This window comes from Cucumis melo, chromosome 5, assembly GCF_025177605.1.
Source record: "Cucumis melo cultivar AY chromosome 5, USDA_Cmelo_AY_1.0, whole genome shotgun sequence".
Taxonomy (NCBI): domain Eukaryota; kingdom Viridiplantae; phylum Streptophyta; class Magnoliopsida; order Cucurbitales; family Cucurbitaceae; genus Cucumis; species Cucumis melo.
Window position 1 is genome coordinate 10,101,815 of NC_066861.1, and position 14,207 is coordinate 10,116,021.

Here is a 14,207-nt window from a genome sequence, read left to right on the forward strand (position 1 = left end):
CTTTCTATTTTTATTTTTACCCTATTCTCTTCGTATTTTCGTGGATGAATATTTTGTTTCTTTTAGGAAAATTGTAAAATGTAAAGCATTTGACAAAATATTTACATTTCATAGAAAAATCAAGTGTATTGAATTTTGTCTTCCAATGGTTTTGTTCTATAGAGTGCAAATTGTTTGTCAATTTTTCTATTTTTGGAAAAATCCCTTATTTCTACGTATTTTACATATTTTGAAAATAAAAATGAAAACCTATGTAATTAATTAAAAGGGGGTCTTTTAAAAAATATAAAAAAGCGGCAAAATATTTACCCTCTATAGAACAATTTCAAAAACGGAAAAAACCCAGAGGACTACCGTGTAAAATACCAAAAATGCCCCGTCAACCACGTCGTCAATAACGCGTGCGTAATATATTTGCGATCGCTTAGATATGACTACAATTTATACGTGATCGTTTAGACATGACTACAATTTATATGCGATCGTGTAGATATGGTTCAATATATACGCGATCGTTTAGATATGGTTCAATATATATGCGATCGTTTAGATATGGCTACAATGCGATCGTTTAGATATGGCTACAACACGATCGTTTAGATATGACTATAATTTATAAGTGATCGTTTAGATATGGCTACAACGCGATCGTCTAGATATGGCTACAATTTATACGCGATCCTTTAGATATGACTACAATTTATCTTTTTAATTCCATCATTTAATTTTGTTACACGATCGTTTACATTTGGGGACCCAAATCTAAATATTTTTTTTTAAAAAAATATTTGGTACACAATTTTTTTAATTCTTTTGTTACACGATCGTTTAGATTTATTTACACGATCGTTTACATTTGCTACTCTAATCCGAATGATTTTTTTAAATATTTTTTTCAAGATCTTTTACACACGGTCTTTTATTTATTTTACACGATTGTTACATTTTTTAAACGATCGTTTATATTTGGCTACTCCAATCTAAATGATTTTTTTTTTCAAGATTCTTTATACACAATTTTTTATTTTTTTTTACACGATCGTTTACATTTGGCTACTCTAATCTAAATGATTTTTTTTTCAAGATTCTTTATACACGATTTTTTAGATCTTGCTATTTTGTTGTACACAGTCTTTACACAGTTGTTTAAATTTGGTTACCCAAATGTAAACGCGTAAAAAAAAACAGAAAAGAAGAAAGACGATGGAAAGAAATCACATCGAAAAAAAGAGGAAGAAAAGTAGAAAGACGATGGAAAGAAATCGAAGCGAAAAAAACGAGAGGAAAGAAGAAAAATGGTGGAAAGATTAAACGACATAAATAAAGAATTGAAAAATAAGAAAGATGATGAAAAGAAATCACAGAAAAGAAAAAGAGAAAAGAAGAAAGACGAAATCGCAGGAGAAGATGGGGAAGACGAACTAAGAGGAAGACGAATCGCGAGGAAGAAAAGAAAAATGAAAGGGAAAACCTAGAATATTTAAAAAATGGCTAACTTTATGGGTTTTGTAACACGAGCTGTAAATAATTTACCGTTTTGTTACATTTATGTAAGTTTCCCTAATTAAGAAGATTTATTTTATATTCTTATTTTTCATATTTTGTTTAGGTTTAAAGTTTTCGTTTCTTCTTGGTGCCACGTTGTTGGATTTTTCATGCTGGAAATTCTCTCCAACTCTCTAGAGTATAAATTTTATGATCTATTGAAGTGAAGGGTAGTTCTTCTATTTATCAAATTCTTTAGTGGGCTTTGTAGTCTTGGGGTTGTTTGATCCGTGCAGTTGACCCTTGAGCCAAAATAATAGGATTTGATACTTATTTGAAATTTGAGCTAAATAAAGCCCATTTTTAGGTTCTAATCAACTTTATCCCGATTCTTAAGGTTTAATTGGATTAAATTAATTTTATTCAATCTAAAGATCAGCGGTGAAAACTATCGCACCCCCTCCTAGACCACTACTCTTAGCTTGAAAGACAATGTGAAGCAAACATATACTGTTTTTTTACTTAATGACGCCTGTTGACCCTACTAGAACTTTAGCTAACTTAATTTAAAAAAAATACTTAGCGAAAATAAAAACAAACTTATATATACATAAACACATAGTGCAACCCAAAATACAATTGTGAGTTTGATATAGACATAATGCAATAACCAATTTGTCAAAGTTTCTAACACAGACCCCTAATAGCCCACATCTAGTACTACTAAACCAAATCATGTACAAACAAAAAGATACTACTATACAATACATACTATCTATGAAACCTTAACGAACACTAGCAGATAGGTAGTCGAGGTTAGGTGTCGAGTCCACGAACTCTACCTAGAAAGTAAGAAAACGTTTTTGAAAAGCATGAGCTAAAGCTCAATGAGTGACTGATTTTATATACTAAACATGTTTAATAAATTATGAGTAAACAACAGTTTCTAAAAATACATTTTAACAAAGTAAGCAAATACATGTTTATCAAACTCAAATTGTTCATCTCAAACTTTCTCTTTCAGTTGCTATACCACAAAGATACATGGGACAAAAACAATAAACCAGGTATTAAAACCCCATCCTATACTTTATTACTTAGGAGATTGAAATCTAGGCATCAATAGTGTCGTACCTCATTATAGCTACTATGGGATGGTAAATCTTGGCACCCGTAGAAGCCCTCATCTCTAAATTAGTATTAGTGATGGAAACTCTTGGTATCTACTGAATACCCAAAGGACCTTTGTGCATAGGAAAATCTCCCTCGAAGATTTGCTATATATCTTAGAAAAACTTAGGTGTAGACTAAAACATGCTAAAACAATTCATGCTGTGAAATCATAATCTCAGACTTAATAGCATGTTTTAAATCGATTAAGCAAATCACAAGTTCTAAATAAGCTTTATTAAATCATTCAACAAACTCAAGTATGCTTTCAACTTTCTAATACTTGAAACACATGTTTTGTAAATCAAAATATATAAATCATAGTAGTTCAACATTTATCTCAAAGCATGATTTAAACATTAGCTTGTAAAACATTTTTAGAAATCAATTTAAAAATTCATTATGTCACTCGCCAACTTGAGCTAGTTCCTGGGTCTATAAACTCAACCTATTTCTTCTCGAGCTGACAAGCAAGCCAAAATCAATAATTAGGTCTTCGAATATTCTTGTCTTTCTATGGTAAGCTTCAAATAACGGACTTTTTATGACATACTAAAAATGACGTTGAAGAATTCCAATCTTAAGAAATAAAATCACATTCCATACTTTTTTTTTCAGACTTTCCAGATTAAGTACCCTAACTTCAAATACTCATAGCTTTCTCAATATTTGACCAAAATTAATGTACTTTATATCAAACTTTTTATTTTGGAACTCTCTATAACTTACTTGAAGGAATAAAAATTAGATTTTCAGTGGATTTGGCCAAAATTTCTTTAAAACATAGCTACTCCAATTTCACATATTTTGCAACACTCTAGTTTTCTCCTAAAATTAAACATATTTTCAGTCATGTTGGCTCACGAGTTATTCGTGAATGTTATAGAAAATTGAATAATACTTCTAACAATACCAAATAGAGCTTCTATTTCAACTTGTACACTATGGAATGTTAAAAAAACTAGAGACTCCTAAGACACATACGAAAATTCAGTACTTTATCTTTCTCTTAAAAAATTTAACTTAGCATCAAAATTTACTCAAGTTTTCTTCAGGAAAATTATTAGAAAATAAGTTAACTTTCAAGAAAATGAGGCCTTACCCCTAAGTTTTTCTTGTGCAACTCAAATAGAAATTAAAAACCAGATATGTACAGATTGAACCAAAATTCTGCCATGGATGTACTTTGCTTGAGTTCTTCCTCTCTTCTTTAACCTCAAAATTCCAGCAAGCTTCCTCTTCTTCATCCTTCAAACGCTCTCTTTCAAATTGGCTCTGAACTTTAAAGAAGAAAATATGGAAATTAGAAAGGAAATAGTTTTGGCTGTGGCTTCGAATTCTTTAAAGAAATGGCACCGATTGGTTTAATGTCTTTCTCCTCTCTTTTCTTTCCTTTCTTTATTTTCTCATCCCACTTCCTTGTTTTAATTTCCCCTCACTATCCTTTATTACTTTCTTTTTATTCTTTTCTTTTAATTACTACAATCCATCAAAATCCATTACTTCTTTTTACGCAACTACTTAAATCCAAAATTATTAAAATAAACTTCAACCTAATTCTTTGCCATTTTTTCAAAAATTAAGCAATAAAAACTTATAGAAATACAAGTTAGTATAGTCTTTTATGTAAAATAGTGAAGTCTTATCGCATAAGAATAGAAGAAAACAAAGAGAAAAGTAGGCAATTTGATTAACATGTGAATTGTATTGTGCAAAAGAACCTCATTCTTGTTTTATTGCATTTTTAGTGTCTTTATCGCATGATTATAGGCAAAAGAAGTAGAGCTTGACGATAGAATGACTTCGCGAGGAGACGCATTCAGCTAACGCGACAACAGGCAATCAAGTTAGGCTATCTAATGCACTAGTAGACAAATTTGGTTGGTGCGAATGTCAGTCAAAGGACAAAAGGACGTCTATGTGGCACTGATGCTACTTTTTAGAGGCATTAATGACCCGTGGAATGCCTTGTCAACATCACTCCTTGTTTATAAGTAGAGCTCTTCATTCTAGAATTTTATGTGCATACTTGATCAGAGAGCAAGCTCCTATATCGTCCATTTCTTTTCTTCCCTTGAGTTTTAGGTGAGAGCTCAGAACAAAAGTTAGAGAGAGTTCATCCCCTACCATTTCTCCCCCTCAAAGATAGGTAAAAATCAAAGCCAAGAAGTATGAGAAACATACTCTGTGGCGTAACACTCTTTTTTGTATTTCATTTTATCTTTTCTTTGTATTGTTATGAAGCTGATGCATTTCTGTTGGAATTTGTGTCCTAAAACTCGTACTTCGTTATTTGATTCAATAAAATTTATTATTGAATGCTATAATCTTAAAACCAATAAATTAAGGTCCCGAGACTATTTTAATGATATTTGTCAAATACACTTGAACTTTATGTAGAGACATAAACATGGATTAAGTTCAAGTTAATAGCCCAAATAGTCTATAGTGTATGAATAAGGTTGGGCGCCTTATTTTGGATAAACACTATGGATGCGGCCCACTCCAAAGTTAGTACAAATGATGTAATCCTGAATCGTTCATGTAGAGACATGGGAGTGGGGGTGTCCTATGTAAATGGTTTACATAAGTTTGGAACCACGAAGTAGTCACTTTTAGTTATATCACCATAAACTACAAACTGACTATTTCAATTATGATGACCTAGGTAACTTGATCTTAATCCTGAGCTAACTATGAACTTTTGTTCATTCGGTAGTATCCTTAGATCTGCATAGGTGAGGGCAGCTCAACATCGTTGGCCCAATAAGCCTCCCATTTCAGAGGTAAGACCGAGTGGATAGCTAGGGACATAGGGTGCAAAATGGAATTCACTCCTACCTACTTCTGGGATAGTAGATAGGTTGTTCTCTTAAGGACTGAATCCCAGTCTTAAAAAAGGGGTCCCACCTTCTCATTGACTCGAGAAGGATTCTGGTTTATAGGTTGGACCTTAAACCAATTGTTTAATAGTGGATCAGTGGGTCTTAAGGAGCAATATGTAATCTTGGGGGTAAAATGATATTTTGACCCAGCCAAGATTACGAACAACCTATGAAGGATCGATTTGCCCATTATGGTTATATTAGGTGGACATAAATATATCTATAGTGAGGGGAGTGCAACTATGAGTCTTTAGTGGAATGACTCTTTAGTTAACAAATGTTGATTAAACTTGGTCTAAAAGAGTTTAGCCAGTTAATCTCGAATCGTTGGAGTCCATGATCCATAGGCCCATTAGGTTCCTCTACTAGCTCATATGGATTCAACTAAGAACAAGTATGTTGAAGTAATTCGAATTGTTCGAACTAAAAATAAAGAGAGAGAAACTGACAAATATATAAGATATAAGTAAATATGAATGTAGAAATAAACTTTAAGCTTTGTGTTTAAATATGATTTAAATAAATATGAATATAGATTCATATTTAAAAGCTTGAAAAGTTTTGAAATAGTCAAAGTTGTAAAAGTCAATATGTTGATTTTTTAACTTTGAACTTTGACCGGATTTATATTCAAATATGATTTGAATTTTAGAAAAATAAATGCGGATTCATATTCGGGAGGTTAGAATTAGTCAAGACGAAAAAAATAGTAAAAAGTCAAAAAGTTGACTTTTGACTATGAAAAGTCAAAGTTTGACTTTGACTTAATTGGTCAAATGATTAAAATACCCCTTTGACTAATTATTTTATTAATTAACGGTTAATGGGAAATGTGGTAAATTATTATGAATTTGAAGCCACTAATTTCATTAAGAATTAATGGAACAATGAGGTGTTGAACATATATGAAATAATTTGCATGTGATTTGCATGAAGATTTCACATAAAACATTTCTCATTACAGAATGAGAGGGGATGATGTTCTACGAAAAAACCACCTAAGCGATAAACAACCTCTTCTCTCCCAAAAGTTTTACTTTACATAACCAAGTCCCACAACTTAGTTCTTGGTCTTGAGCATAGTAGGTCGGCTTGGTGGTTGTCTTTGTTCGTGATTTTAGGCAGAGAAGGAAATAAATTTGAAGAAGAAGCACAGAACTATAAAAGGTAAGTTCTTCGTTTACCTTTTTGGCTTCTCGCTTAGGACCATCGCATAACATGTGCATATTAGCTTCTAAATCGTTTAGATGCATATAGAGTAAAGCATGATCCTTTAATTTTCGCTGCAGCATGTTTTTCCATCAATTTCTTCTTTCATTTTCCCATTTTCCTTGTACTATTCATGTTCGATCTATTTGGTTAGTTTGCGAGTAAAGAAATGTGCTTTTAATATTAGAGAATCATAGTGTATGCGTTATGAGTTCTGTTGAGTTAAACGCGGATGCCAAAGCATTGTATATTCGAGAGAAGAACAATAGTATTGATTGTAATCACCTGACAAGTGAGAACATACATTTAGCTAAGCAAGTGGTGAGAAGATTGTAGTGATACAATCTTGTCATCAAATTTTTCCGTTGTATACGTTGTAAAGATGCCAATGTGTGTGGCAAAAGCACCAAGAGGTTGTCTGCCTTAATCAAGGATAAATTACTAATAATGCACCCAAGATGATTAGATAAAAATCATGGCTTAACTTTGTGTATTTGGATCCCAAGAGGCGAGCAATTATGGCAAAGACACCGAGAGGTCATTCGCTTTAATTCAAAGTTAATATATGCTTTGTATCACCTTAAACTATTAAAGCACAATTCATTACAATTAGACAATTAGACTTTCCTTACTCGCTATACCGATAATTGAGTTCACATCCCATCTCATGTCATTACCATACTCACCTTGCACCGTCAAGTACCATAGTGTAAATAGATAGGATAAGAATATACTACCCACAACAATACTATATAGACTGCATGGCTTTAGCTACAAGAAAAGACATTTTGGAGCTTATATTTCCTATGTTCGACCCCAGACTTACCAGGAAACCTCTCTTCACTTGCACTTGGGTGATAGAGAGGAAAACTTGTACTACATGCATATCCTTAGAAGTTAGCAACACATGAATAGGATTGCACTTTTTATTGCATAACCCTATTCAGTCGCCTAGTAGTTGCTCACTTAGAGCTTTAACATGACATATCCACGAGTAGAAACATATTTATTTAATATAAGAAGAAAGTTTTTGGTACTGTTGTCAGGGAATTTAATAATTTTCCTTTGTGCGTTAATATCATGCAAAAGTTTTGTTTCAGTTTAATCGAGTACTTTAGTCGAAGAGTGCGTGAGCGAGTTTATGAGTGAAAGTTAAAAACCAGATTTTGTACTTGACCCTTAAATAGAGCAAACTTTTTAGAGAAACATAAAAGAACGACAAAGGAAATAGAGAGCTAACACCATGAACAACTAAAATAACCAAGACGTCCCTGCCAACCAATGTGCGAAAGAATAAAACCCTGCCTATTTAGCCTATAACCTGGACAGACCCATAAGGTCGTATGCCTCACCTAATATTTACGATTGCAACCCGTACTATCGTCTACCCTTCATTTGGCGAAAACGTAAGGTTTGAAATCAAACCGTAGTTTGGTGGACACAAATGCGAGGATCCACATGATCACATTAGATTTTTCTACTTTATCTGTGCCTCTTTCAATTGCCTAGTAGTTGCTTACCAATTATTGCATGTAATTAGTTGGTCAGATCTCAACACCTAGTATTCCACAAACCATTAGTGGAACTTAGTGGGCTAGGTGTTTACATCTTATATAGCCACCTATCAACACCTAGCCCACTAAGTGTTAGTGGGATTATTCAACAAAATGTTGGATTTTCCTAATAACTTAGTCCAAGGGCAATATGGTTATTTGACCACTTAAATCAAAGTCAAACTTTGACTTTTTTTAAGTTAAAAGTCAACATTTTGAATTTTTACAATTTTATCCATTTTGACTAATTTCGACCTCCCGAGCAAGAATCCACATTCATTTTTTTGAAATTCAAACCATATTTAAATAAAAAGCTGGTTAAAGTTTGACTTTTCAAAGTCAAAAGTCAACATTTTGACTTTTTACAACTTTGACAATTTCCATCAATTCCGAGCTTCCGAATATGAATATGTATTCGTATTTTTAATATTTAAGTCACATTTATCTTAAAGCTATAACTGATAATTATATCACATATACTTGTCGGTTTCTCTCTCTTTGCAATTTGAACAATTCGAATTATTTCGATATGTTGTTCTAAGTTAATTACGTATGAGTTAGTAGGGAAACCTAATGAACCTATAGATCATGGGCTCCAACGATCCAAAATTAACTGGATAAATACTTTTAGACCAAGCTAATCAACATTTGTTAACTAGTGGTTCATTCCACTAAGTCTCGTAGTTGCACTCCCCTCACTTATAAACATATTTGTGTCCATATGATATAAACATAATCAGTCAGTTAATTCTTTAGAGGTTGTTCATAAACTCGGTTGGGCCAAAATACCATTTTACCCCCAAAGGCTACATCTTGGTCTTTCAATCCCAATGATCAATTATTAAACAATTGGTTTTAGGTCAAAATAACAAGAGGGTGTGGCCCCTTGTTCAAGACTTAGATTTAATTTTTAAGGGAATAACCTATGTACTAACCTTGAAGTGGGTAGGAGTGAATTTCGTCTCGCACCCTATGTCCCTAGCCATCTGCCTAGTCTTACCCTTGAAATGGAAGGCTTATTGGGCCGATGCTGTTGATCTTCCCTCACCTATGCAAATCTAAGAATAATTCTATTTGAATAGAAGTGGATAGTTAGCTCAAGATTAAGATTAAGTTACTTAGGTTATCAATAATCAAAATAGTAAGTTTTATACAGTCAATGGTGTTATAACTTAAAAGTGACTATTTCATGGTTCAAATCTTATGTAAACTCTTTACATAAGATGCCTCCACTTTCATATCTCTACATGAACGATTCAGGATCATATCGTTTGTATTAACTACAAAGCGGGCCACATCCATAGTGTCTCTAGAATAAGGCGCCAAACCTTATTCATACAATATAGATCGTTTGGGCGATACTCGAACTTGATCTACATTTATGTCTCTACATAAAGTTCAAGCCTACACTAGATAGCCTCGAGACCTTAGTTTATTGGATCAAGATTATAGTATTAAATTTTCACTGATAAGTCTTCAATAACCACTTTATTGAATAGAATATAATTTTAAACTACAAACTACAAGTTTTATTACATAAATTCCAATAAATAAGAGGTGGAGAATAAGTAATTATTTATAGAGTTCTTATTTAAGTACTCATGTGCATTCTTTCATTTCTAGTATATTTACGGTTAAGTTAAATAAGAGGATAGGGTTTTTAAGTAAGGATTAGATACGAAGTAGGTATCTAATACCTTTTGTGTTAAGACTTACTAAATTTTGAGGACGAAATTCCTTAAAGGAGAAGGAAATTGTAAACCCGATATCCAAGAATCCTTAAGCCTTTTAAGGAACTAAAGTGGTGATCAATAGGGGTCGAGTGTGGTTGGAGAAACATGATTTAAGATGAATATTGCAAGAAAAATTGGAAAAGAATTTTACTAAAATTGGGTGATGTCTAAGTGTTATGAAAAGTGAGTCATTATTTTAGGTGTCATGGTTAGGTGTGTCATCATAGCCTTGAAGAGGAAAATTTAGCTAAGGTATGATGTCAAGACATTATACCTTGATCTAGGTGGTCAAGCTTAAGTTAGGTGAGAAGAGGTTGTCGTATGCGATAAGAAGTGTCAAAATAACCTCCAAAGATATTGAGGTAGGCAACCAAGATCATGCTAAGTGTTGTGGAGTAGACAACCAGCTAGGTCTAAAATCCTTTAGGGATAAGGCAATGTTAGGCATTTCGGTTGACAAGTTTGACTAGGTGAGGAAAAGGGTGCAAGGCAAGCAAGCTAGACGATTTGGAAGTGTCAAGAACCTTTAAGGAGGTTAGCATGCGACCAAACCTTCCTACATGAGATGGGCCATGTGGCCAAGACAAGCCACGTGAGACTAGGCTATGTAGCATGATAGGGCCTGCAAGGAGGAAAGGCTATACGACATGAATTGTCCAAATAACCTCTAAAGCATGTGGCCAAGAGGGGATTGAGGCGTCATGTAAAAGACTAGGCATTTTGAACTAAGTGATGAGCAACCAAAAATGTCAAAATAATCTCTAAACCTATAAAGCATACAAGTAGGAGGTTTAAAGTGCCAAGTAAAAGGTGTTCATTGGAAGTCATGCAAAGGAAATTTATAAATAGAAAATTTTGGAGAAGGAGTGCTTCAAAATCACTCGTTCCATTTGCTTAATTCCAGTTGAAAAATCTTGAAAAATTAGTCTAATTTTTTGGATAGGGCTGTTGGACCAAGAGAAGTTGAAGAAAAAAGTCAATGTTGGAGCTAAAGCATCAAAAGTCGTTTTTCGGGTAACTTTGAGTAGTGTTGAGTCTTTTGAGACTATAAAACGCATCAGTTGGAGTTTGAAGCTGAAATTATAAAGTAAAATATTCAAGAGAATTCTAAACATCTCTTTAGAAAGAAGTTTTATCATTTGAGTTATTAACCTCCTAAGTTAGAAGTAAGATTCTGGTCGAAAACTCAGTTTCTAGGCATTGTACAAGGTGGATCGAGCACTAGGATGGTGCTGCACACAAAGGAGGTTGGGGTACCAAAGGGCATGTCATGCATGCAGAGAGCAACGCGCACAGTATGCCTTAGGCACGTGAAGCGTTCGGCCACCAGACCTCTAACACCCTAGCACACGTGAGATTAACATGCAACCTAAGGCCCTTGTGCGTACGTGCCAGGTGTCCCGGGCATACTTGTCCATGGTGTTGTTTACCTATGGCCGTATACCCGAATACCCCTAAATCGCTTTGTCTTTATGTCTTATAAGTAGTTTAGTTTATTTCTTTTGTTTTTGTGTCGCCGAGCCAAAGTGTGACATTTCATATGCAAGCCTGCCAAGGCCAAAAATCTCAATATGTACTATAGGGGGTAGCACACTACTTGAACCCCCGCCCAAGCCTTGTCGAACTCTTTGCAATCTAAGCTCTTTTATTTGTAATTGACAGTCTTCAATGCTTTTTGTTATGATGTTTCCAACAATTTATTTTCTCTCTCCCATTTTATAAAACAATTTTCCCAAGAACATGGAGGGAGGCTACATCATACTGTGAGTTTGTCTACAGGTTTTGAATATTGAACGACTGACTTGTTGATCGAGCATAACAAGCGCCGCACAATCATGTTTGAAAGGTTACGATTGTAACAAGTGGTATCAAAGCCAAATTGATTAATTAATGATAAGACCGAAATATGTTGTCGGTGAATCCATCGGGCAATGTCCAGAGAGGCCGACAGGTAGAGCTGGAGGAGCAGATGCTATACCTAGCCGAAGTTCCCGACTCCATCCGCTTCTTGGAGTCCCATCTCGAAGAGATTGCTGAGAAAACTGACATGATCGATGCGGTAGCTGGTTGTGTCGAAGGATTACCGATACAAGAGTTGTTGGCAAGAGTCGACACTTTAGAAGGAAATATTGGAAGAACTGGTAGCCACGAACGTTAGGACAGTTCGACGGGCTCGGTTGCCTATATTGAGGAGCGTGTCCAGGAGCTATATAGCTCTTAAAAGACACTTTAGGAGATGATAAACGACACGTCTGAGGATTTTCGAGTTACCCTCGATGTCGTCAGAAATGAAATTGTAGATGTGAACGCGAGGCTGAATCTCACAATGTGAGTAATGGCAAACCAAGCTCCTGCTGGAGGAGCAATTCTGGTTAGCAGAGTAAAGATCTCGGAACCAAAGTCCTTTTGTGGGGCAAGAGATGCAAAGTCCCTAGAGAACTATATTTTTGACCTCGGATAGTACTTCAGGGCTACGAACACGGTTACTGAGGAAGCCAAAGTTACGTTGATGACAATGCATCTGTCTGAAGATGCCAAGTTATGGTGGAGGTCCCGGTATGTTGACATGCAAAAGGAACGTTGTATGATAGATACTTGGGATGCTTTGAAGAAAGAAATCCACTCACAATTCTTCCCTGAAAAATGTTGAGATTTTGGCTCAACGAAATTTTTGAGAGATGAAACATATTGGTAGTATTCGGGAGTTCGTGAAATAGTTTACGGGGTTGATGTTAGACATTTGCGATATGTCAGAGAAAGACAAAGTTTTTTGTTTTGTTGAAGGGCTAAAACCGTGGGCCAAGACCAAGTTATATGAATAAAGGGTCCAAGACCTCACGTCATCGTATGCAGCACAGCCGAACGGTTGTTTGATTTTACCTGTGACTCTTCAGATGTGAGACATCACCAAAGTTCCTCACTTGGAAGAAATAGGAATAGTCGCCCGAGTTCTCACAAAGCTGTCGAAGGAGGCAAACGTTCTGTTAGAGATCGCAGGCCTTACCAATCAAACATAGAGAACACATGGCGAAGGCCGAATAATCGAAGTCCACCTAAGCGTCCTCTCAATTTTTTCATATGTGAGGGGCCACATCTGGCAAGAGAGTGTCTGAATAAAGTCGACTTCCATGCTTTCCAGGCCTCATTAATCCCAGATTCAGATGATAAATCAAATCAAGCCGAAGGTGAAGTGAACCAAATAGAAGGGGGAGAGAAGCCTAGAATAGGAACCTTAAAGTATCTGTCGTCTCTTTAGAAAAAAGTAGAGGAGAGAAGTGTATCAGTGGAAAAGGGATTATTGTATGTTGACATTTGGATCAACCAAAAATAGACTAAGAGCACTATGGTTGATTCTGGTGCAACTCACAACTTTATAACAGAGGCAGAAGCCAGACGTCTAAGACTCCGTTGGGAGAAGGATTCCGGAAGAATGAAGACCGTGAATTCCATTGCCATACCTATCGTCGGACTAGTGAAACGAACGATGATAAAGTTGGGAGGATGGAAAGGTTTTGTAGACTTTATGGTTGTAAAGATGGACGACTTTGATATAGTACTGGGAATGGGGTTCCTCCTTGAACATGGAAAGGTCTTGTAGACTTTGTGGTTGTAAAGTTGGACGACTTCGATATAGTACTGGGAATGGAGTTCCTCCTTGAACATCAAGTCATACCAATACCCTCAGCCAAATGTCTAGTGATTGCTTGATCTTTCCCTACCGTCGTACAAGCAAATATTCGTCAGCCTAACAGGTTTAAAATGATATCGGACATGCAACTAGACAAGAGTCCCACCCAAGAGGAACCACCATCCGCGACGATCTCGCTTGGGGCGTTGGAAAAACTAGGGTAGACAGTCCCCAAAGACACTTTGTGTGTCCTTGAGAAGTACCATGGTGTGATGCCAAAAAGTTGCCCCAAGTCCTTGTCGATGCGAAAGAGGATCGACCATGGGATATAATCGCCACCAGATGCGAAAGCGCCTGCGAAGAATGTTCATCGCACAACGCCATCGGAGTTAGCTGAACTTCAAAAACAGTCGAAGAAATTGTTGGATACAGGATTTAGTAGACCTGTACAAGCTCCATGGGGAGCTCTAGTCCTTTCCCTAAAGAAGAAGGACAGGAACCTACGATATTATATTGATTGCCGTATCCAAAAAAGGTCACAGTT